This window comes from Pantherophis guttatus, chromosome 4 (assembly GCF_059756535.1).
Source record: "Pantherophis guttatus breed Tessera chromosome 4, ASM5975653v1, whole genome shotgun sequence".
Taxonomy (NCBI): Eukaryota; Metazoa; Chordata; class Lepidosauria; order Squamata; family Colubridae; genus Pantherophis; species Pantherophis guttatus.
The window spans coordinates 110,680,294-110,706,341 of record NC_142066.1 but is presented as its reverse complement, the minus strand read 5'-3'; the positions used below and the strand labels follow the sequence as shown (position 1 = coordinate 110,706,341).

At 38.9% G+C, this 26,048-nt stretch overlaps 1 protein-coding gene across 10 annotated transcripts in view; it reads left to right on the top strand.

The window, feature by feature from the left end:
* Nucleotides 1-26,048, top strand: part of RARB (retinoic acid receptor beta) — a 559,406-nt gene that overhangs the window by 101,992 nt on the left and 431,366 nt on the right. For 3 of the 10 annotated variants that reach the window (XM_087892553.1, XM_087892556.1, XM_087892551.1), the window contains exon 2: nt 18,564-18,706. The exons of 6 other annotated variants lie outside the window; for them this stretch is intronic. The gene's annotated coding sequence lies outside the window, so the exon portion shown is untranslated. Of the gene's footprint in view, nt 1-18,563; nt 18,718-26,048 lie in introns of all 10 variants that reach the window. One more of the 10 variants, XM_060685786.2, reaches the window with a different exon arrangement.

Genomic DNA, 26,048 nt, shown 5'->3' with positions numbered 1-26,048 from the left:
CATCTGTCCTTCCAAAAAACAGTCAGGGTTGATTTCTTTTAGGATTAACTGATTTGATCATCTGGAAGTCTACAGTGATCTTGGAGCCCAAGAAAATAAAATCTGTCACTGCTTCCATTTATTCCCCTTCTATTTACCGGGAAGTGTTGGGGCCAGATGTCATGCTCTTTTTTTAAAAAATGTTGAGTTTCAAGTCAGCTTTTGCAGTCTCCTCTTTCATCCTCATCAAGAGGCTTTTTATTTCCTTTTCACTTTCTGCCATTAGATTTATCATTTGCACATATGAGGTTCTTAATATATCTCCTGGCAATCTTAATTTTGGTTTGTGATTCATCTAGCCCAGTGGTTCCCAAAGTGGGCGGTACCGCCCCCTGGGGGGGTGGGATGCCTTAGGGGGGTGGTAAGAGGCAAGGGGGGCAGCAGGGGGCGCTAGAGGCAAAAGGGGACGGCAGGGGGGCGTTAAGTGGCAAGGAGGGTGGCCCCCATCCTTTGGCCTGTGCCTCGCAGCAGTTACCTCCTTGCAAGCAAACCGCAAGAAAAAATAACTTCTTTCAGCTTAGGCATAGGCTAATTAGCCTGTTGATTAGATTGGCCTCCTGACTCTCAGCTGATTTGCTCTCAGCTGTTTTGCGCAGGGCTCTGCTGCTTGCTGCAAAGAGCTAAATTGCTGGAGCAGATTTTTTTTTCTCCTTGTGCTAATCAAGCTGAAAATGAAACTGAAAGTAAAGCAGGCTGTTTGCTGTTTGCTGTAACGTTGGAAAATTAGGCAGAGGCAGATTTCTTTTTCTTCTTTTTCCTCACCAAAAAAGGTGGGTGCAAACAATGGGAAATTTAGGGCAAAAGAGGAGAGTTCAAGATTTTAAATCACAAAAGAAAAAAAGGAGAAAGAAAAAGGCAAAAATGGGAAGGGAGAAAAAGAAAAAAAATGAAAGAGAAAGATGTTATACATATTTAGAATTGAAATATGAATAGTAGTAAGAAATAAATGGGAAATCATAATTGTAAAAATGAAATGAATAATAATTGGAATATTTGTCTTTATATTTTTGAAATCTAGACAATGATAAGTTTTTCTTTATTTTTTTTAGAGATATGAATAATATAAACTGTAACAATTGAAATATCTTTAATGGTATATGGTGGTGAAAATAAAAAGGATTAAGTTGTAGCTTGGATAACAGCTAGAACATTTTTAAATTTAATTAGGGAAATTGTAACGATTGAAATATTTTTAATTATATATTGTGATGAAAGTAGAAATGATTAAATTGTGACTTGGAGGATTATATGGGCAAAACTATTTGGGTTATTGGGAGAGTTTAAGATGTGAAAATGAGTAACATAAGGGGAAAGCTCTATTTAACTAGGGAATTGTAATAATTGAGATACTATTAATTGTATATTGTGTTGAAAGCAGAAATGGTTGTGGTTTGGAGGAATATATGTGGGAAATTATTTGGTTTATTATTATTGGTAAATATAATTAATTGATTTGTAAGAAATTGGATTGCATAGAAATAATTGGAATATTCATGTTCATATTGATTAATATACAAAAAGATAGTTACATAACTAATTGATTTATATTAAAATGTTGAATTTGTATTAAACAACTGTAATATTACATAATTAACCAATGTGAGAATGGATATAAAAATAGATGACAATGGGAAGGATATAATATAGAATAGAAGGGAAAAATTGAATTTGATTAAGATTAGAGATAAGGATGAAGGGTAATATTGTTTTTTTTAAAAAATAGATGAGGAATAAATATAGCAAAAAGGAAATAAAGAAATTGTAAATTTAATTGAAATGACTAAACACCGTTTAAATTTGTGAACCGGCCAAATACTCTGTTCAAAGAAAATACATTGTATGTTTGTATGTGTGTTTCTAATTATTGCTATTTATTCATATTTGTTCTCTTTTATTCTTTAAAGTTTAACAATTCATTCTTTATCTTAATATCTTTAAATTTGTTTGGGGTTGGCTTTCTTCCCTTTCATCTTTTTTATTGTACAGCAATCTTTCTCCTCAAACCTACCCCTCTCTCTTTTCTTTCCTTCTTACTTTCTCTTCCCCCCACCCTCTTCTTCTCCTCCCTACTTCCTTTCTCCTTCTCCTCCTCTCTTCCTCCCTCTTCTACTCTAATTTCCCTTCCCTTCCTTCCTCCCTTCTCTTCCTTCCCTCTCTCTCCTTCCTTCTTCCATCTCCCTTCTCCTTCCTTCATCCCTCTCTATTGTTGTATTCATTTTCAATTTTATATTTTCCACTATGGAGTTCAGGCAACCCCGGTCTTTCTTTCATTTATCAAGTATATTTCTCAAAATTTCCTCTCATCTTTTTAATTATTAGCAGTATATTTCATCTTATTCCATTTTTTTCTTTTAAATCTTTACTCAGTCTTCCAATCCTTAGAATTTTTATTTCTTTACAATATATTTTTACTTTACTTCTTACAAGTATATCATTTGAATCATTTTTTGCATTCCAATTTCATTCAGTTTTATATTTAATTTCTATATTCCATCTTATTCAATTAATTCTTACATTATAATTTATTCTCTCCTTTTAGTGCTTCTTCCAATATCATTCTTTCTTTCACATTACATTGTTCTATTTTTCATTTAACAGCATTTTCACATATAATTTCTACAACTAGCATCCTTCTCTTTATTAACAAATTAACATTTTCACTGACTTAACCATTTCCTCTTAGTCTCTCCACAGTTCTTTCTTGATGTTTTCCTCCCTTTCTCCCATTTCTTTACCTTCTTCTTTTTCCTGTTCTTATATCTCCCCTTCAGCCTTTTTCCTTTAATTTTAACTCGATTACTTTTCATTCGCAATCTTACCCCATTTATTTCTCTTTTCTTCATATTTGAGATGTATTTTCCCATATCCATTTTTATTCTATCACTATTGAACCCAGTGTAATCATTTTATCTTTTTTTCAATTATTTCCTTTTCAATATTATCTCCTTGTTTCTCTTGCTTCTCATTCATCTTTTCTCTTTCTTTTTTTTTTGCAAGCTAACCAATTCTCCACTTCTTTATTTCCCTTAAATGCCTCCCTTACTGTTTGAAACATCTTCCTTAGTGTCTCATATTCATCCTCCCAATTCTCCATATTTTCAATTTTAAAAGGCTAGGATTTTTAAGCTTATTCTTTTCATTTATATATGTGGGGGGGGGATGCTTTTCAAGGAGCTACAAGGGGGGCTGAGAGCAGAGTCATTATGACAGTGTCTTTTAAAATTGCTTGGAAGACCCATTTTTTCTGTAACAATAATGGGTTGTATACTTTGGAATAAAACATATAACTGGAAAAAGTACTTGCAAAACTTGGACAGAAGGAAAAGAAAGGCAGGACTGGATTCATTATCAGTAGCTAGTAGTTCATTGTTATCAGTGACTCCCACTGATTCTAAACTCATTTTAAGACTGGGATTGGTGACTACTGAAATTTAAGTATTCAACATTGGTCTCAGAAATCCTTGATTTGAACTATCAAATCTCTGATTTGAACTATCAGATCTTTGATTTGAACTTTGATTTGAACTATCAAATCTTTGATTTGAACTTTGATTTGAACTATGGCAAGAAAAATCGTAAAATGGGGCAAAACTCACTTAACCATAATAATTTCTAGATATTTTAAGTGTAGAGAATTCAAGTGTTGAGAATGACCCATTATTTCATCTCTTTTTCCGCACTAGGTACCACTATTTGATTTCTTTTCATTTTATTCAAATAACAACAGAAAACCCAATACAGTTCAGTATGACTTGGCTTTCCAGTCCTTCCTTGATCACATTGGTTATCTAGTTTAAATACCAAAGAAAAATCAATGATATATTTTTCAGACCTTTGGAGGATCACACTGTCAAGTGTTCACATTGCTGAAGCAAAACTAACAGGTATGAATTAAGTTTTAGCTAAAAAATGGAGCTTTAATTCCAGAAGTCCATTCTTTAAACTTGGACTTCTGGAATTAAAAGGCTCTGGATTAAATGGTACTCCAGACAAAAGACGGAGAAGAGTATCTTGCTTTTAGATATGATAATAGCTGTCTAGAAAGATGAGTTATGAGCTATTTTTACATCATCAGAAATTTAATTTATTACCTGTTAAAAATGCAAAGACAAGGAGTAGAAGGAGCAAATAAAAGACCTTCATGTTGGAGTTGGTTCTGGACCAAATCTTTCTTGTGGGACAGAAACCAGCTCTCAGCCCTCCTTGTGACTTCTTGAAAAGCATCCCCCCCACACGCTCCACTGCCTGAGGAGGCAGGGGAGGGCTGCAGGTTGATCCCAAGGGGGTCTAGGAATGGGTGTGAATTCATCCCACAGCCCTCTCCATCCCCTCCTCTGTGAAATTGCTTTCTCCCACTCGCTGGTGGTCAGCAAATTCAAAAGGAAACCCCAGCTGAGAATCATTGCTTTAGATTGGTTGATTCAGGGGATTTCTTTAGTGTTAACTAATAGTGTTAGCTATTTTTGTTACAGGGATAGATTTGTATTGGAGCAGCCTGCAGGCCTCCCAAAGGCTCTGCGCACTCTGTTTTTGTGAAAAACGAGCCAGTTTTTCACAAAAATGGGACATGCTGGGCAAGGCTTCAGGAGGCCAAAAATGGCTGTATTCCATGTATTTTACTGTTACTATCTTTCTTATGGGTCGTGCAAACCGCTATTCTGAACAATACTATTTATAGGGGTGGGGGTGGGGGCAGTGGTGGGTTGCCCCGGTTCTCACTGGTTCTATAGAACTGGTAGTAAAACCAGTTCTACAGTAAAACCAGGAGGCCCCGCCCACCAACCCCAACATCACCAAAACGCTTCTGTGCATGTGCAGAAGAGCGCGTGCATGCGCGAGCGAAGTGAGCTTTCCTTTCCAGAGGTGAAATCCAAAATTTTTCCCTACTGGTTCTGTGGGCGTGGCTTGGTGGGCATGGCAGGGGAAGGATATTGCAAAATCTCCATTCCCTCTCCTCCTGGGGAAAAGATATTGCAAAATCTCTTTTTTTTTCTTTTTTTTTTATTGAAAAGTTTTATAAAAGATACAAACATTTTCTCCCCCCTCCCACCCCTCCACTCTCACCCCATCCCACCCCCCTTACCCACCCACCCTTTCCCCCTCCCCCTTCCCCCCACCCCCCTCCCTCGACTTCCCAGAACAACCACAGGGTATAGCATTCACAAACATAAAACTAAAATTTGCTAACAATTTGTTGACTTCAAATTCTCCCTAGGTCTTTAACTCCTTATAACTCAAACCACTGTAAACATAAACTAAAGATTAACAATATTTCATTCATAAGCTATATGAAACTTCTTAGTCTGATACTTGTTTTGAATAGTCAATCCATCTTCTCCATTCCGATATGTATCTTTCATTTGAATGATCTTTAAGATATGATGAGTTTTTCGCCATCTCTGCCAAATGTGCGACTTTTAGTGTCCATTCCTCAATAGTAGGTGGATCTTCTTTCTTCCAATACTGTGGCACCAGTAGCCTGGCTGCTGTTATTAAATTTAAGACCAACTTAGTCTCTGTCACAGTACAGTCCATAACTATTCCCAACAAAAAAAACTGTGGTGTAAATTTGATCTTTTTCTTTAAAATATTTTGAATAATCCACCATATTTTTATCCAAAAAGCCTTAATTTTTTTACATGTCCACCATATGTGAAAATACGTAGCATCTTCACACTCACATCGCCAACATTTAGGTTGTAAATTTGGATACATACAGGCTAGTTTTTTTGGATCTAAATGCCATCTATAAAACATTTTATAAAAGTTCTCCCTTAAATTTTGGGCTTGTGTAAATCTTACATTTCTAACCCATATCTTTTCCCATGTTTCCATCATTATTGGTTCTCCTATATTTTGTGCCCATTTTATCATACAATCCTTGACTAGCTCTGTTTCTGAATCTATTTCCACTAATACATTATACAACCTTTTTATATGCATTTGACTTTTATCTCTTATTTGTTTTATCAAATTCTCATCCTGTTGCAAAATACCAGTTTTCTGATCTTCTCCCCATCTGGCCTGCAGCTGTCCATACTGAAACCAAGTTCTAATTATTCCTTCTTCTCTTAATTATTCCATAGATTTTAGTTGTAATCTAACTCCTTCTTTATAAAGGAGTTCCTTATATGTAATCTTATCTTGTTTTTGCTCCACATTTATATTCTTTATCGCCTGTCTGGGTACTGTCCATATTGGTAACTTATCGTTTAATTTGTATTGATACTTCTTCCAGACACGAAATAAAGCATTCCTTAATATATGACTTTTAAAAATCTTATCTACTTTCTTATCATACAATAAATAAGCATGCCAGCCGTAGACCAGACCATATCCTTCAATGTTTAATATCCTTTCCTCCGTTAAATTTATCCAATCAGTAACTGCTGAGAGGGCAGCGGCTTTATAATACAATCTTAAATTGGGCCTTTTAAGACCTCCTCTTTCTCGTGTATCTTGCATTATCTTTTGATTTACTCTCAGTTTCTTCCCTGCCCACACAAACTTATTTATGCCCTTCTGCCATTCCTTCAAATGTTCATCTTTTTTAAGTATAGGTATCATTTGACAAAAAAAATAAAAACCTTGGTAAGACATTCATTTTTACTGCTGCTATCCTTCCCAGCAAAGACAATTGTAATTTTTTCCACTTTTCCTTCCCAGCAAAGACAATTGTAATTTTTTCCACTTTTCCATCTCTTTCTGTATTTTTTGCCACAACAGTTCATAATTGTGCTGATATAGTTTCATATCTGTGGTCATAATATAAACCCCTAAATATTTAACCTTCTTTACTATCTCAAATCCTGTTACCCTTTCTATCTCTTCTTTTTGGCTTCTAATCATATTTTTAGCTATTATCTTTGTTTTAGTTGTATTTATTTTAAAACCAGATACTTGTCCATATGGGTTAATTATATCCATCAAGGCTGTAATCGATTGTGCTGGTTCGGCTAAGGTAACAACCAGGTCATCCGCAAATGCTCATAACTTATACTCATGCTGTCTGATTTTAATTCCCTTTATTATATTTGTCCCACGTATTTTACTCAGTAAAATTTCCAGCGTCAAAATAAACAACAATGGAGACAAGGGACAACCTTGCCTTGTTCCTTTTTCTATATTAAAAATATCTGTTAAACCACCATTAATTATTATTTGCGCTGTTTGTTCTGATATATTGCCTTAATAGATTGTATAAAATATTCTCCAAGTTGCATCCTTTCTGTTAATTTCAATAGAAAATGCCAATTCAGTCTATCAAAGGCTTTCTCAGCATCCAAAAATACTAGCACTGCGGGGACCTGGTTGTTCCTCCCCAAATACTCTAGTAAATTAACAATTTGCCTTACATTACTTTTCATTTGTCTACCATTTATAAAACCAGTTTGATCATGATGAATCATTTGCTGCATAACTGTCATTAATCTATTTGCTAATATTTTAGGAAAAATCTTGTAATCTGTATTTAAAAGTGAAATTGGCCTATAGTTTTTTGGATCTGTATGATCTTGACCCTCTTTTGGGATCAAAGAAATAAAAGCTGTCTTCCAAGTTGGAGGTACCTCTCCTCCCTGTTGTATATTGTTAAATAATTCCTTAAGTGGTTCCACCATTTCCTCCTGTAAACTTTTATAATAAACAGCTGTCAAACCATCCATCCTAGGAGCTTTACCCACTTTCAACTGCTTAATTGCGAACAGAATTTCTTCGGAAGTTATCAATTGATTTAAACTATCCCTCTGCTCTTTTGAAGTTGTATAAATGTTCTCTTTCTGCAAATATTTCTCTATATCTGTATCTTGAATTTTATCCCCAGTATACAGCCTTGAGTAAAACTCTAAAAAAGATTTTTTAATCAATTCTTGCTCATAAACCTCTTTACCCTTGTATTTTATCTTCTCTATAGTCCTTGATTTCTGCTTTTTCCTTAACAGATATGCTAACCATCTGCCAGATTTATTGGCATTACAAAAAGTATTATGTTTAGCATATTGTAAGTTAGTAGCCACTTGGTCTGCTATTAACATGTTAAATTGACCTTTCAGTAAATTAATTGCCTCTTTAATTTTCTTATCTGTTGGATTAACTATCAAAGCTCGTTCTTGTTTTCTAATCTCTTCTTCTAATTCCTTTTCCCCCCCTGTTTTTTTCTATACTTATTATTCAAATATATCAAAATACCTCGCATATATGCTTTACTTGCATCCCACACCATTTCCATCGATGTACCCTTTTGCATATTCATAACAAAAAATTCTTTCATAAATTTTTTACACTCTTTAACATTTTCTTCATATCTAAACAAATTATCGTTTAACCTCCAGGACCTCCTAAGCCCCTTTCCATACTCCAGTTCCATCCAGACTGGACTATGGTCTTCAATGTTCTTGAACAAATCTTCGTATTCTTCACCCTGGAAAAGAAGTCATTAGTAATTAGTATAAAATCAATCCTTGAAAAGGATTGATGTCTATCCGAAAAGAAATAAAATATTTTTCTTCTGGGTTTCTTTCACGCCAAATATCCCTCAACTCCCAATCATCCATCATCTCCAAAAACGATTTGGGCAATCTTGCTTTTGCTGAAACATTTTGCTTAGGTCCCTTCTTGTCCTTTTTAACATCCAAAACACCATTCCAATCACCCAGTAGGATACAAGTTTTGTATCCCCACTGTGTCAACTTAGAATGTAGAAAATTACAAAAAATTTTCTGTTGTTGGTTCGGGGCATATACTCCAATTAAAAGTACTTTTTCTCCCTTTATTAAAAGTTCAATCACTAAGAATCTTCCTTGATCATCTGCTTCAATTAATTTAGCAATTAAGTCTCTTTTCAGATATATAACTATACCATTTTTCTTCTCTGGTGCTGCCGCTACATAATGTGTACCTAATCTTGTATTAATTAACTATTTTTGATCTTGTATCCTAATATGAGTCTCTTGTAAACAAATTACGTCATTTTTAAATTGTTTAAGATAGTGAAATATTTTCCTCCTCTTCTGTGAAGAATTCAAACCATTAACATTCCAGGTTAAAAATCTAGTTCCCATGTTTGGGCCTCTGAAGCATTTGGAGCATTTGCTGATGGTTTTGCCTCATTTGACTTTTAGGTCTAGCTCCTCCCACTGCTTCTGTTTTTGTAGTTCCTTGAGTTGCCATCTGGAGTTGTTGCTGTCTTAATTCTTCCTTGCATTTAGCTGTTGCTGCTCTGGTCTGTCTTTGATCCTTTGGTTCTTCCAGTATATCAATTAAATCAGCAATCTGGATTTGTAGCAAATCTTCTTGACTGGTCGAGACCCCCCCTGGACTACTGTCATCAGTTCTTCTCTCTCTCCTTCCATTACTTCCTTTTTTCTTTTAACTTCTGGTGATTTTGGTGGCCCAGCCTTTAACATGTTGGCATAGAAATCTCTTGCTTTCCATACTGTATTAAACCGGTATATCTCTTATCCGAATAGTTCACCACTAGGCTGGCTGGCACTTCCCATCTATACTGTATTTGGCGTTTTCTTAGTTCATCCACCAGGAAGGCATATTCCCTTCTGGCTCTCAACATTTTGTGGGGGGGGGGATTTCTTTCATTGTCATCACCTCCTGGCCTTCCACTTGAAGCTTCTTTTTAAAGGTAGCCTGTAAAATTTCATTACGTAGTCTCCTTGTGGTAAAGTATATTACAATGTCTCTTGGTAAATGTTTCTGTCTGGCCACCCACGAATTGATGCGATATATCTTGTCAATCTGCCAGCCTAACTCCACTTTCTGCTCTCCCAACATCTGTGTCAATGCCTCTGACATCATCTCTTTCAAATTCTCTTGTTTGTTCTCTTTCACCCCTCTTGTTCTTAGAGCAAATTCCATATCTCTGTATTGAATCATTGTGACATCAGCTTCAGCCCTTTCAATTTTGTTCTGAGTCTCTCCTAATTTATTGTCCAAAATTTCAGTAAATTGCTTAATTTCTTCAACCTTATCATCCAAAATTTCAATGTTATGTGCCAAACCTTTAAATGCCAGTATTATATCATCCCTAATCTCATCTGAAACAGTCTGTATTTTTTCATTAGTTTCATTACTTTTTTCATTAATCACAGTAGCAATTTTATCCTGTGTAACTTTTAGGGCTTCTTGTAGTATTTCAAATGTTAAAATCTGTGGATCTGTTGGGGGAACAGAGGCTTGCGTTCTAGAAATACGGGCTGGAGAGCTTCCGGCACTCCCAGTTCTTTTAATAGGAACAGTCTTTACAGGTTTTGAGGCCATTTTTCAGTTTAAATTAATCTTTGTATTTTAATCAGAAGCCAAAAAGAAGAGTTCAACAAAATCAAAAATTTTCCCAGTCTTAAATTGATGTCTTAAAATCCTCCTTCTCTCAGTACAAAATTTTTTCCAAGCAAGAGGCTGTCAGCGAAACGAAACTTTCCTGTAACTTTCACTTTCCACGCCCTTTCAAGCCTCAATCGCCATCTTGTTACAAGTTTACTAAGTTGTTATTTCCGAAGGAGGTAATGATCAATGGAGTTAAGTTTAGATACTTGCAGTCTGAATTCTCCTGGCTTGTTCTGCCTGCAGCAATTTAAGATTTTGGAAATCCCCTCAGTTGTTATTTGCAGAATTGGTCGCGGCGCCTTGCTCCGCTAATTAGCAGAGTTGTCCCAGATCCGGAGCAGATTGACAGGCTTCTAGGGAGCTCTCGCCCTTCGCGCCCCAGAATTTCTCCTAGGGTGCTTGGGGAGCTCTACCTTCACCTGTCAGCTCTCCTCTCTCCCCTTTGCCTGGGGAGAAAGTTTCCAAGTCACCAGACAGCTGTTTTTCGGCTGTTCTGGCGGCTTTTATGATACCGGGGATCAGGCGCTCACGGAGGAGCGTCTGCGACGTGTGCGGAGCCAACCGGAAGTCCGATATTGCAAAATCTCCATTCCCATTCACCTCTGCTCCTTTCCCTATTTTAAACCAATCGGTAGCTCCATGTCTGGTTCTAAATGTTGTTTCTTGACCTTCATACAGGTTTCTGAGGAGACAGGTAAGGTGGCCGGGTACTTCCATCTCTTTAAGAACTTATAACAGTTTGTTGTGTTCTACAGTAGGCAATGAAGCAGAAGTAGATGTTCTTCTGGAACTCCCTTGCTTTCTCCATAATCCAGTTTTTAATCTATAATTCTTTTGTGGGTATTCTAATACAGGACATTTTTAATAAAAGATTGGACTACCATTTATCTGAAATGGTATAGGGTTTCCTGCTTGGGCCTAGAATACCCCCAAGGTCCCTTCCAACTCTGTTCTGTTCTTTGAACCCCAGATTGTACTTCCGTTAATTTTTGGTTCACATACTGCTGAAGTTTATCTTGTAGGATTTTAAGCATAGCCTTGCTAGTCTGTGAGATGAGCAAAATTGCAGGGTAGTTTGAACATTCTTTGGCATTGCTCTTCTTTGGGATTGGAATGTTAAACTGATCTATACCAAACTTCTGACCACTGCTGACTTTTCCAAATTTGCTGGCATATTGAGTGTAGCACTGTAACAGCATCACCTTTTAGGATTTTAAATAACTCAATTGTAATATCATCACCTCTGCTAGCTTTGTTGTTGTTCTTATCTCTCCTTGTTATTGTCTGGAAATCAACATTCAATTGGGTATATCTTCCTCTGTTTTCTTTGTCTTTCGCTTTTCTTCTTTTCATGGCTATTTATAAAGCTTCATCAGATAGTCACTTAACTTTCTTGCATTTCTTTTTCTTTGGGATGGTTTTAGTTGTTGCCTCCTATACAAGTTACAAGCCTTCATCCATAGTTTTTCAGGCACTCTGTCTACCAAATCTAATCCCTTAAATCTATTCATTACTTCCATTGTATATTCATAAGGAATATGATTTAGATCAAATTGAATGACTTAGTGGTTTTCCTTACTTTCTTCAATTTAAGCCTGAATTTTGCAATAAGAAACTCATGATCTGAGCCACAGTTAGCTCCTGGTCTTGTTTTTACTGACTATATAGAGCTGCTTCATCTTTGGCTGCAAAGTACATAATCAATCTGATATCTGGTGATGTCCAGATATAGAATCATCTCTTGGGTTCTTTGAAAAGTTTGTTGTGACCAGTGTGTTCTCTTGACAAAACTCTGTTAGCCTTTGCTGTTTCATTTTGTGCCCCAAGGTCAAACTTGCCTATTATTCTGGTTACCTACTTCCTATTTTGACATTCCAATTCCCCATGATTAAAATAATATCTTTTTTTTTTTTGGTCTCAGTTCCACTATATATTGTAGGTCTTTATAGAACCAGATAATTTCAGCTTCTTTGGCATCAGTGGTTGACGCATAGACTTAGATTACTGTGATGTTGAATGGTTTTCTTGAAATTGAACCGAGATCATTCTGTCATTTTTGAGATGACATTTTTGAGTAGTACCCCAATACTACTTTTGTCATTCTTTTATTAACTATGAGGGTTTATCCATTTTTTCCAGGGGATTCTTGCCCACAGTAATAGATATAATTCACCCATTCTCCATTGTGGGTGGAGACAGCAGCCAGGAATGGGTATTTTCGCCTGTTGAGCTTGAAGGACTGAGACTGTTGCAAAATTAAGCTCTTCCCTTGTTGCTAGGGATCCCCAGTTTTTTCTCAGTCCTTCAGCCTGAACAGTCGTCTCGGATTGTGCTCTTTCCTTATTGTTTTACTTGTTGATTTCTTGGTCTTTGTTATTACCTTAACTTACCCTTTTGGATTCTTGAACTTTGGCTTCTGGCATTGAACTGTGAGTTGTTGGGAACCTTGTCCTTTGGGGACATTGTTCCCTTCCTACAGGCTTGCTTGCCTGTGAAGATATTCTCCCCCCCCCGCCTCTTTGGCTGGATTACTCTGTTGAACTTGCAGGCGTTCTGGATAGACCTTGTGCATTGGTCTGAGGGGGCGCTTCGGCGCTCACCGGAGCTTCGCGCTCCCTTAGATCGGCTTGCGGTGAGGAGCTTCGACTTCGAAATTGCTCTTGGGGCAGCGTACTTTACCATCTGACAGGAGACCCCCCCCCCGCAGCATGGGACTGCTTGTGGAGCTTCGTGCTCACATTTCGCCTGCCTGCCTAATGATCTGGGCGATTGCCAACTTGGTCTGCCTTTCGGCAGTAGAAAGCGGCAGCAGTTGGACAGAGCATTGATCTGCCACTTGAGGAGCTTCGCGCTCCACTGTTTAGACGGCCGGTGGCCATTTTGAGAAGAGTTTCACGCCATTGCCTGATCCGATTCAAATGGCGGCCAGTTTCCTCAGGAGCTTTGCGCTCCACTCACCTTGGCCAAATATTTGGAGACTCAGGAGCTTTGCGCTCCATTGCTTCTTGTGGCTGGCTCCTTGGATCATGGGTAAACTTAGGGCTCCATTGCTGATCTGCGGCTGCCATTTTGAGCGAGTCAGGAGCTTCGCGCTCCATTATCAGACCGTTGGGGCACCATTTTATGTTTCCAAGAGCGTTGTGCTCCCAGACCTGGTATTTGACTACATAGAGCCTGGGCCCTTAATTGTTTATACTTTCACGGCCACGTTCTGATCAGGGACAGAGGCATTAAAAGGGGGGGATTTCCCCTTCAATTTGCATCTGAAGATTGCGGTCTCCTGTATGCCTTTCTGACTCAGGCAGCCATTTCCAGTCCTTGTCTGACTGGCGGCCATTTTAACTTGCCACTTTGGCATTGATATCAAGTCCTTCCACTAGCAACATATAGTCCTTTATTGGCATTGACAATGCCTAAGGCACTAGCAAAATCAAAACATGGCCGAAAGGCCAGGACTACTGGCCAGGATGCTACCGTGACTGTAAGTGCAGACCCAGGGGCTTCCCAGGATATTTCTGGCATGGCAGTGCTCTCCAGGGAAAGGTCTTCTCATTCCCATCATGCATCTCGCAGCCTCAGCTCAGCTGCCACTAGGGATGAAAGGCGCAGGGACCAGGCCTTACAGAAGATCTGTAATAAGGCCAGCAAGCACAAGGTCCCTTCCTCTCAAGAGCTTCCCCAAGTTCCCTTCTCTGTGATGGCACCTGACCAGGTGTCTCTGTGAGACTGCCCCATTTCTGTTTCCACTACTGCATTGTGGGGCTCTTCTGTACCCTCAGCGCCTACTCCTTCACCGCTTCCTCTAGAGAAGCTACAGTGACCGCCCAAGGTCAAGCACCTGGTCTCTCTGAAAAACCTCTGACACACAATAGAGAAGGGTTGCTCCCTGATCATCTCCAACAGATTTTTTACAGGGCTTTGCCGATGTTGTTGGACGCTGGCTACCTTCGACTGGGCGGAGATATTTCTAGGAGATCTGGGACTTCTCCCTCTCCTGAGTGAGACATCCAGGATGATCTGTTTTCCTGCCCAGAATCGGTGTTGTCACCTCTTTTGCACTCCACTCGCCCAGCGAACCTTGATGAGGTCGACCACCCGGAACCGGAATTGTCTGATGACAAGGGCCTCGAATCGGAACAGCCGGCCTTTACCAGCCTATTTCCTCCAGCGGTCTTTAAATCTTTACTTTTTAAAGCATCGCAAGTGGCTCAACTAGGCCCACCAGCTACTGGGGAGGCCCCTTTGACCTCCCAAAAGTCGCTTAACTCACTTTTCTCTGAGCCTACTAAACCTGTCAATTCTATTACAGCTCCTCAACTCTTCTTGGACATTATTCGATGCCAGTGGATGTTGCCTGGATCTGCTCCGACTCCTTCCCTGGACAAACGCTTCTTTAATGTGGCTCCTGACATGGCTTCTCTGTTTCAAATTCCCTCGATTGATGCCCCTATTGCAACATTGTTACCCCACACTGCCATCCCGGGTGAACCTGATGAAGGTCTTCGCCCTGAGGAATGCCGCTCCGATCAAACACTCCAACGGGCCCACTTGGGGGCGGCTTGGGCCATTAAATCTGAAACCACAGCTTCCTTCTTTAACAGGGCGACATTGCTCTGGTTGAGCCAGCTCCAAAGCAAATTGCCCCCGGAGGACTTCAGGCTGCAACAAGATTTAAAGAAAATCATTGCAGTAGTCCAGTTTTCTGCAGACGCTATCCTCAACTCTTCCCGCTTTGCTTCAAAGTTTTTAGCTTCCACAGTGGCAGCACGCTGGCTTGTTTGGCTTCGACATTGGCAGGCGGACATTGACATACCCACCATAAGTGGTGGGCAGGCGGACATTGGCATACCCACCATAAGTGGTGTTTGGCATCTGCCCCCTTCACAGGGGCCAATCTATTTGGCTCTTCTTTGGACCCTTTCCTCATAGAGTCAAAAGACAAACGCAAGATATTGCCTTCTTCGCAAAGCAAATCTGACACTTGATTCTCTCCCTTTTTCCACAAGCCTCCTGTGAGGGGATCGGACTGGGGCGCTGGAACTTCTCTTTCTCAGGGGTCCTTCGTACCTAGACAGAGGGGAACCCAAGACAGGCCATTCAGAGGTAGAACTCCCCCTGGCAGGCAGCCCTTTCGAGGGGAAGGAAGCCATCTTTTCCACCGCCGATGATAGCTGCATGTCTGCCGCATTGGCGGCAAGCTAGCTCTATCTGCTGACCGATGGGACATTCTCATGTCGGACTCTTGGATCAGGGATATGGTAAGATCTGGTCTATCCCTTGAATTTCTCTCCACCCCTCCGAGTTTCTTTATTCGCTGCCCCATCTCTAAAAGTGGGCACAAAAAGGCCCTCATGGATTTGGCTGTAAAACACCTACTGGACATTTGAGCCATCCAGCAAGTACCAGAGGATCAGGTGGGCCAAGGGTTTTATTCCCTGCTCTTTCTGGTCCCCAAATCCTCGGGTGGGTGGAGACCTATTCTGGACCTTAAAAGACTAAACCATTATGTAGTTTATAAATGGTTTAAAATGTAGTCTCTTCAATCTATCTTGGCTGGCATCAGGAGGGGTGACTTCCTCACTTCTATTGACCTCACTGAGGCTTATTTACATATCCCCATCTTTTCCCCACATCGCAAATATCTGCGGTTTTATTATGCCAGTACACATTATCAGTACCATGCTTTGCTATTTGGATTGTTTTCTGCTCCCTGTGCCTTTACTAAGGTACTAGCTGCCCTGGAGGCTCATCTTCAAGCCATTCCTGTCCGGGTCCAATATTACTTGGATGACATTTTAATTCAGTCCTCTTCTGAACAGCATTCCTTAGAGGCTCTCCAAGTAACTATACGTTGTCTTCAACAGCACAGCTTTTCTATTAATATAGCAAAAAGTCAAATGGTCCTTCGACACATATTCTGCATTTGGAGGCAGTAATAGATTCCCTAGAAGGTAGAGTCTGTCTTTCACAGGAGCGACAGGTTAGCCTAAAAGAACTTGTAGATAAAGTTCAGAAAGAGTGTAAGGTTCCCCTGGCCTTGCTGTCTACCTTACTGGGTAAGATGGTTTCGGCCATCCACATTACCCCATGGGCTCGCCTTCATGCGAGGGACCTTCAATGGTTTCTCTTGCCCTTTCAGAAGGCGGGCAAAGGCAATTCTCAAGCCAGGGTCCAGGTTCCCCCCAGTGTCAGATGGTCCCTAATCTGGTGGAAGTCTCCAGCCATTTCCAAAGGGGGGCTCTTCCACGAGCTCTGCCATCTCGTTTTAACGATGGACACCACTCTTTCTGTTGGGGGGGACCATCTTCAGATGCAGGTCACTCAGGGATTGTGGTCAGCCCACGTCAATGTAGGAACATCAATTGGCTAGAACTGCGTTCAGTCTATTTGACCCTCAGACACTTCAGCTGACTGGTGATGGACCAACATGTGTTGGTACTCACCGATAATGTGTCTACGAAGGCCCACATAAACCGCCAGGGGGGCACCAGATCCAGGGGCCTGATGTCAGAGTCTTCGAGACTGGGTCTATGGGTGGAGTGCCACCTGCGTTCTCTGATGGTGGAACATATCTTGGGGACAGCCAATGTACAAGCGGACTGGCTCAGCCGCCAGACTATCGACCACGCAGAGTGGCGACTTCATCCGTCGATCTTCCAGACCCTCTTGAGCCTTTTTGGTCCTCCAGAGGTGGATCTCTTCGTTGCACTGGAGAATGCTCAGCTCCCTCACTTCTATATCCGCTTTCCAACTCCTCAGGCAGAGGGAGTGAACTCTCTTCGCAGTCATTGGCCAAAAGGGCTTCTTTACGCCTTTCCCCCATTGCCACTCATTCCATGAGTGGTACAGAAAATACTAGAGGAGCAGGTGGAGGTCATTCTTATAGCACCACACTGGCCACGATGGTCTTGGTTCGCTGACCTCAAATCATTGTCGGTGGGCCCTCCCTGGAGGATCCCTCAACCTGTGGACTTGCTCAGCCAGGGGGTGTTGTTCCACCCGGACCTTCGGTGGCTCCAACTGACCACCTGGCACTTGAGCGCTGCACTTTGAGTAGGGACAACATTCCCTCCAGGGTCATCCGGACCTTCCAAGCATCTCGAAGACTGTCCACAGACCGCATTTATTCGGCCACTTGGTGGGCATTTTGTAATTGGTGTGACCGTATGGGGGTTTCTGCCCTTCGGGCCTCAATTGTCCATGTCCCTTGCCTCCTTGTCTCAACACCCACTCATATATAGGTTCCTGCGGGGAGCCACTAACTTATGTCCCCCGTGGTTCACAGATATCCCACCTGGGATCTGACCATTGTTTTGAACTCCCTTACAGGAGCCCCGTATGATCCTTAAGAACGGCCAGCCTCCATCTGCTGTCATGCAAGGTCGCCTTTTTGGTGGCAATTACCTCCGGCAGGCGGATTTCAGAGATTGCCGCTCTTTCTGCATGTTTGCATTTTTCATTCTGACCGCGTGGTCCTTCGTCTGGGCCCCTCCTTCATTCCAAAGATCAATATGACATTCCACCGCATACAAGACCTGGTCCTCCCGAATTTTTGCCCGCATCCCACTCACCCTTTAGAACGGCGCTGGCATATGTTAGATGTGCGGAGGGCTCTTTGTATTTATCTCAAGAGGACTGCTATCGTCCGCAGGACGGAGTCCTTGTTTGTTTTTTTTATTCCAGTGTCTTTAGGTTCCAAAATCTCTTCATCCACAATTGGTAGATGGATTCGGCAGACGATCGCCAAGGTGTACGAACTGCGTTCCTTGCCACGACCATCACGTCTGACTGCGCATTCTACATGCAATGCGGCTACTTAGGCGGCCTGGGCCATGCAGGCATCCTTGAACGAGATCTGCAGGGTGGCGACTTGGACATCTTCTTCGTCCTTTGTGAGGCACTATAAGCTGGACCAGTTTGCCTCGACGGAGGCGGCATTTGGCCACAGGGTTCTGCAGCGGGTTCATTCTATGGGGGCTCATGCAGAGACTTAGGACCAGACTGGGACCCGCCCATAGTTAGGACACAAAGCTTTGGTATGTCCCATTCCTGGCTGCTGTCTCCACCCACAATGGAGAAGGGATGTTAGTCCTATCTGATATGCACCTTCTCGTTGGGTGGAGACAGCAGCCAGCCCCACCCTTGGACTGTCTGGTCTCCTCTCTTAACCTCTCTTTCTTTCTCCCAAGATGTCGAGGCTGTTGTTCGTCTTCATAAAAAGCTGGAGATCCCTAGCAACAAGGGAGGAGCTTAATTTTGCAACAGTCTCAGTCCTTCAAGCTGAACAGGTGAAAACACTGTTTCCTGGCTGCTGTCTCCACCCAACGAGAAGGTGCGTATCAGGTAGGACCAACACCCCTTCCCATGCACTTTAGTTCACTGATTTCTAAAATGTCAATATTTATTCTTGCCAACTAATGTCTGACCACATCAAGCTTGCCTTGAGTCATAGATTTTACATTCCAAATTTCTATGCAATATTGTTCTTTATACCATTGGACTTACTTTTCACCACCAGATACATAGAACCTTTTAAAGGTGTCATCAGATTTTAAATTTAATGTGACATAAGTGAAATGACTAAATACATGATAAAAAATGTGTTACTTATATTAAATTAAGTATTTAAATACTAATTAGTTTGTTGTCATTATTGTTGTTGTTCAGGGTTGGCCTCCAGATTCCCTTACTGTTATGTGACCTCCAGTGTACTAGTCAAAACATAGATCTTAAGCCAAAAGGTCTATGTACCTTTCCTGTAAATAGTTGTTGACAACATTTTAAAAGGTTATTTAAAAAGCAATGACTTAACTGGACTACCAAATGCAAGTAGTAATGCACATGTTGTAGCAAGATAAAGGTAGCATAGTAGCTAAAAATTTTTATAATTAAAGTGTAGAATTATTAAAACAGCTTTGTAAACCATGCTTTTCTCTGTGTTCGGCAATATGAAAGGCTAGAAAAAGGAAACCAGCTTGTCAAAACATCATGTTTATTGTAAATGGGAGGGGTGGATTGGGAGGAAGATAGATAACTGGGTCGACAAGTAAATACATGCTACATAAATATGCATAAATCCATTACCATCTGCCACATTGTCCAATTTGAGAAGGTTGTCTTTCAGTTTCCATCACATAAATCAATTTAAATTAGTTTCCCTCCAGCCGAATTTTCTCTAATGAATCAGTAAAAGATTCTCCCCCCTCCCTGTTAATGGCTGAAATGCTAGTAAATAATATACGGAATTTATTTATTTTATTTTATTTATTTTCAAAATGGACATAAGTATAGTCAAGATTTACTTTGTTTGTTACTGGTGAAATGGGCAGTTTCTGATGAATTAGAGGGTTTCAGTCATAAAATATTATTAGCCAGTATTCTTGCCATATAATTTATGTGGCATATTTGAAACTATGATTTTATAATACTCACGTTTTAAAGTATTGATGTATAATTTGCATGTTTATTTACCTTTCTGTCTTTCTTTTTCCATAATATAACTATTCATTAGTAAGTTTAGAAATATGTCAGTTGTTAGTGTTCTAAGTTTGCTGCTAAATTGCTCCTCAATTGTTTTGGGACAATCCTATAAAAGCAGAGTATGATGAAATATTTGTTACAATACAAATATTGTGAGTTTTTAGGCAAAAAGGAGCGTTTATGAAGAAATCCTAATGCCAGAATGCTTGATCATTTCAAACCCCTATCCAGTTCACTGACCTAGAGTGACGTTTAAGTGTGTTAATTGCTTCAGCAATTTTTGAATGAAAAGAATTGTATAAACTAATTTTAGTCTAGTTCACATCTGTGAATGCAATTAATGCACGTATATATGTGTCTATATATACAAGATTGACTTATGACCATTCAATCAACAACCATTTCAAGTTATGATGACATTGAATAAATGGTGATTAGCATTGGTCTTCAGAGTTCCAGTCGACACAGTATTCCTACTATCATATAAACATAATCAGGATGCTTGACAATCAATTTGCACTTACGACTTGTTACCAAGCATCCTATGATCATGTAATTGCCATTTACAACCTTCCCTAATATCTTCTCCAGAAAGTCATTGGGAAGACCGTAGGGAAAGTTACAGCTTCTGGCAAATAAACTCTAGTCACTCCCAGCCCCTCTGCATTGCAGCATTGGCCTCTTGTGCATCTCTACACACCCTTATTGATGCTTGTTGCATGTCCCTTGTATTCTCCTATGCTGTGCCACACTTCTTATACCCTTTCCCCAACTTGTATGGCACACACCACCCTATATGATACATCTCATGCAGCTTCCTTGTCCCTTCCCCACACTCATTCACTATCTTTTCTATCCAGCATCAACCACTTATCTTAGAAAGCCATGGTGACATAGTTGTTAGAATGCAGTATTGCAGACATATTCTGCCGAATGCCAGAAGTTCGAGTCTGACTGGCTCAAAGTTGACTCAGCCTTCCATCCTTCTGAGGTCGATAAAATGAGGACCCAGATTGTTGGGGGCAATATGCTGACTCTGTGAACTGCTTAGAGAGGACTGTAAAGCCACAGTGCTTTACAGTGGTTTATTAGCCTAACTGCCATTGCTATTGCCTGAAGTCCTGATACTTGCAACTGCTTGCTAGTTTCTCCACTGATATTGATTGTGGGAATCTGGTAGGAAGTTGTATTGCCTAATGACCATGGGATTTAGTTAATGATGGCAATTGGGATTATAGGAATTGTTGCTAAGCAATATGGTGGTGCTTTATAACCACATTGCTTATTGATAGAAATTCTGGTCCTAAGCCATACATCAAGAACTACATGTACTGGCACTGTTGGATTGCACCGTGGAGCTCATTCCCTGAAGAATTTCCTGAAAAACATAGTTGGCCTCTTCTCTTCATCCTTAAATTGTATTTTACATGAGTTCAGTATTAATGAATTTTTATTTGTGGCATAATATTTTATCATCACTAACTTAACTATTTTTTATTATACTCAATTGGAGACCCCTTAGTGTAAATAGTTTTAAATAGAGACTGGATAAATTAATGAATATTGGACTATTGCTTTATACTTCTCTTGGCGGTTACATGCCTCAGAATCACTACAGTACAGATGTCATAAATAATCAGCTGCTTGAGACCAACAGTAGAGACAGACTGTTGCCCTTTTATTCACATTTATAAATATGTCAAATGTAACACAGGATACTGGATGAATAAATGTTTGGGTAACCCAATAGATTAGGTTCTAATGTGCAATATGCTGTCATGTTCCTCTATTTCACCAGTTGCTTTGAGGAGATTTATATTCTGAAATACTTTAAAAACATTAAGTAAACAATTTATTCACTAATTATTGGAATTTACTAAGTCTTGTACTTTATAGAAATGAGGTATTGCAGATTAGAAAATCTGCAATACCTCATTGTGAAAAAATGAGCAAAGAAGCAGCTAACTCTGATGTTAGATATCTAATAAATTTATTATTAAAAATAATTTTTATTTATCTGCTTTTCATCAAATTTGTTTGCATTTCATCAAATTTGTTTCTCTTTTGAACATTTAAAAAGCTTGTTGTCATACTAAGCCAATACTAAACAGTTAGCATATGCCTTTATGCAATATAAGAAGTTCCTTTTCTGATTGGGGTGTTTACATATGAGATTTTTATAATTTAGACACATATTATGTCTGTGTATCAGCTTTGTGGATTAATATGAAAGTGCCTATATTTGATATCAATAGAGGAAACCAACAGAAAAAATGCAACTATTATATATTCATACAGTATATTTATTGAATAGAAAATTAATGCTTATTGTTTATTGCTATGAATTATATTTATACTAAAGTTTAAACTTTGTGATTTATCAATAATACATTCATTTACTTTGTAGAATTACTATTTGTGAATATAGTTTACATAGATCAGTTTGCCTGAACAGACCCAGATTTAGAAAAACTATGATGTATTCAATTTGTATAGCATACACAGAAATTGATGATAGGTAACTTGCAGAAATAATTGTTTGTACTATGAATTAAATTTAGCAGAAGTCAAAATATGCTTCTTGAACTAATAGGTGAAAAAAGAGTAAACTGTATAAATTAGGTGATCTATTATTGTTTTATAGCTTTAATGGCAGAAAGCCGGAAACAAGCAAGAAATAAAATGCCCTAGAACCAATTTGAATGGTATTCAGGCAAATAAAAAACTGAGACAGGGTGTTGAACGCCTCTTAAACAGCTGTAATGAAAGTGGTCATTCAATTGTTACTTAAAGACTTAATGAAGGAGATAGTTCTAATAAAAAAAAACCCAGAAAACAAAGTAGAAGGAATTGTACTCAGTTTTGAATTAAGATGACCCAGATGAAAATAAGTCAGTGGTGGGATTCAGCCGGTTTGCACTGGTTCGGCAGAACCGATATTGTTGAGTTTGGCGAACTGGTTACCCACTTGAGCGAGGAGATGAATAGTGAGGCTTTGTGCTAACTGGCTGGCCAGACAGGGTGTAGGTCAGGAGAGGCTGGCTGGCTGGGAGGGGGTATCATGGCTGCTCAGCAGCTTGGGTGTCCTGGCTGTGTCTGAGCTGAAGAAAACAGAGGCACAGCAGAGACCCCATTTATTTGCAGTCATGCTCCGTGGCAACTGATGAAATTTAAAGTATTTCATTAAGCAACTTTAAAATTAATTTTTAGTTTTATGTTTTCAGACCCAGGTACTTGCTACTCTCTGGACTAGCTAAATATAGCTAAAGGGTAGAAACCAGAAGAAGAGGTAAAATATGCGATGAAATAGTGAAAGGTTGTGAAACATTTAGGAGCAGGATTTCTTGAAATACAGGAAATCTGTGCTAAAATGATACATCACAATGATCTAGAATAAGCTTGAAATCATGTTAAAGCTCAGCTTCTTGTCTTAGCCTTTCCTTATTGTGGTATTTGCATTAACTGCCAGATCTGTCTAGTTTTAATTATTCACAGCTACCTAACCTCATTGTCCTGTTAGAAGCAATAAAATAGAGTAATGGAGTTTTATTTTGTCTTTAAGAATAGCTCTCTAATGAAAAATAATTCAATGCAAAAATGAATGAATTGTCTTCTCTGAAATAATTGACAATCAGTAAAGTCTGGTTTATAAGACAGTCCTTGAAGAATTCTTTTTGGTTGCATTTATACTGTTGTTTTCATTAAATCTATGTGAAAAACATACAACCATCAATTAAAACCAATATCCAATAATATCATGATTGGAAATTAATAAAACAAAAACTATAAGGGCAATGTATAATATATAAATAATAATTTTAAAGGAAATGCTTCTAGAAAAGATCTAATGATAAAGAAGCAAATAGGATTAAATTGAATTATTGAAATGTTCTCTTTGGCTTTGAGCCATTTCAGTAGTGACAGAAGATACATACATGCGCTTGGGGGTATATTTGTTCTTTTTGTAAGAATCTTCATAGTTCAATAAACAGTTGCACAAGGTGGTCCACATCAAAGGCATTTATACAAGTTTACCACAAAACATGGTTAATATCAATAGCTATCTCTGCTTCTTCTGAAATATAATCTCTTGCATTGTACTTGAATCTAGTCTTCTCCTTGTTGAAAGAACGAATTCTTTTGTTCTTTTCTGCATTGCTTGATTGCAGTATATCTACTTTTTAGATTGAATTTTAGATGTTGGTAAATGTCTACAGTTGCAAAATGGGCGGGGACGACACACAAATATTTAAATAATGATATGTAGGAAAAATTGTGCAGCTGTAGAAGAAAGCTAGAAGAATAAGTAGTGTTCATCCTTCTTGGAATTTCAATGTCTTATTTTTTAGATTTTAGATCTAAAAATTTATAGATTAGATTTTCTGATAAGTGTGTCTTTTAGATGAACTTATCTATTTACTTTTTATCACAGTTAAAAATAATGGCCCACTCTTCTCCCAATTCAAACAAAATTTTGTTCCATTTTTAGCTGTACTATGTCTAGATAATCCCACCAGATGCCGCTATGTTGTTATGCTGGCTAAGAGATCAACTTAGAAATGGAACAGTATCTGTCCAAAATTGTACTGATAAATACTTCTAAAAAAGCAAAGGGAAATTGCAGCATAAGCTCTGTGACCTTACCAAGTCAGTAGGAGTCACCAGGGGAGTCCCGGTTAATCAGAGTGATCTGTACAATATGAGAAGCAATACTCTAGTGCAGGAAATTGCTGTGATACATATTATATCATTTGTGCAGTGTGTCCCTATCACACTCTCAGATTGAGATATATAGGAAAGGGAGGGAATATGAAAAATTAAACTTCAAGAATAGTTCAGAGATTATGGGGATAATATACAAGGATACAGGGATTTCATATTTCTGTGCATTAATAATGTAAGTTTATATCTTTATAATAGCTCTTACATTTTCCTCTTGTGGAATCTATATCAATTATAGGGAGCATAGGGAGCATAGCCTGAAATGTTTCATACTGTCAGCTATTGAAATGTATGGATGAAGGGAACTGAGGAAGAGCTATTCAAAGATTTTAATTTATTTTTAATTTTGTCAGTAGAAGGCCAGGACATCAGAATACCGTGGGTTTATGTTTACACACCATACTAATTTATGTTTTCATTTTATTTATTTATTTCATTTTATTTATATCATGCCATCAATTCTTGCTATGTGACTAGCCCATTTCCATTTCAATTCTTTTACTCTCTACTGATATGGTATACTTCTGTTTGTTCTCTAATCCATGTGTAGGTCTTTCTATCTTGTCTTGTAATGCCGTGTATCTTTCTGTGGTTCTTTGCACCACCTGTAGATTTTGTATTGATTGTGAGGTTAAGTGTCCATGTTTCACTGACATAGCAGGTGGACCAAGGCTGTCATAGAATGGATCCCACTTGATAAAAAGCATCCATGAAAGAGACCTAAAACAAGATGAATTGATGACATCAGCGAGTATTGCGGGCCCAATTGGTGAAAGAAAACTTAGGATTGGTTGGAAGGCCTTCATTCTGCAGTGGATAGACAATGGCTAAAATGATGATGATGATGGTTTATATCCTATCATCATCATCATAAACAACTCAAAACAACAGACCACTATTTTCCCAACACAATAACCCTATGATGTGAGTTGGGATGAGAGAATGACCGGCCCAAGGTCACCTAGCTGGCTTTCATGGCTAAGGCAGGACTAGAATTCACTGTTTCTAAATTTGTGTTCTGGTGCCTTAACCACTAGAGCAAACTACCTTTCTGATTTTATTTGCTTTTGCTTTACAGTGTTGTACAAATACCTTAATTCAGTAAGCAATAATTATACTTAAACCTAAGTTTGAACTCACAATTAGTTGCAAGACAGGTCAAAAGTTACACCAGGGACTCAAAACAGAAGATATATTTCTAAGATAGTGTAAGAATTTAGCACATAAGAGATAACTTATTCAAGATCCAGAGGGGTAAGTATCATCCAGTCCTAACTGTTCAGATGATTGAAATTTTGACTCAAAAACAGCAGCTCTATTCCATAAACTATCATGGAAATCTAGTAATGGATCCCTTATATAATGTCACATCATCAATGTAATTTTTTTGGGAACATACATAGTAACTTTTGTGATACTGTGTTTCCCTGAAAACAAGACCTGTCCCTAAAATAAGACCTTGCTTGATTTTT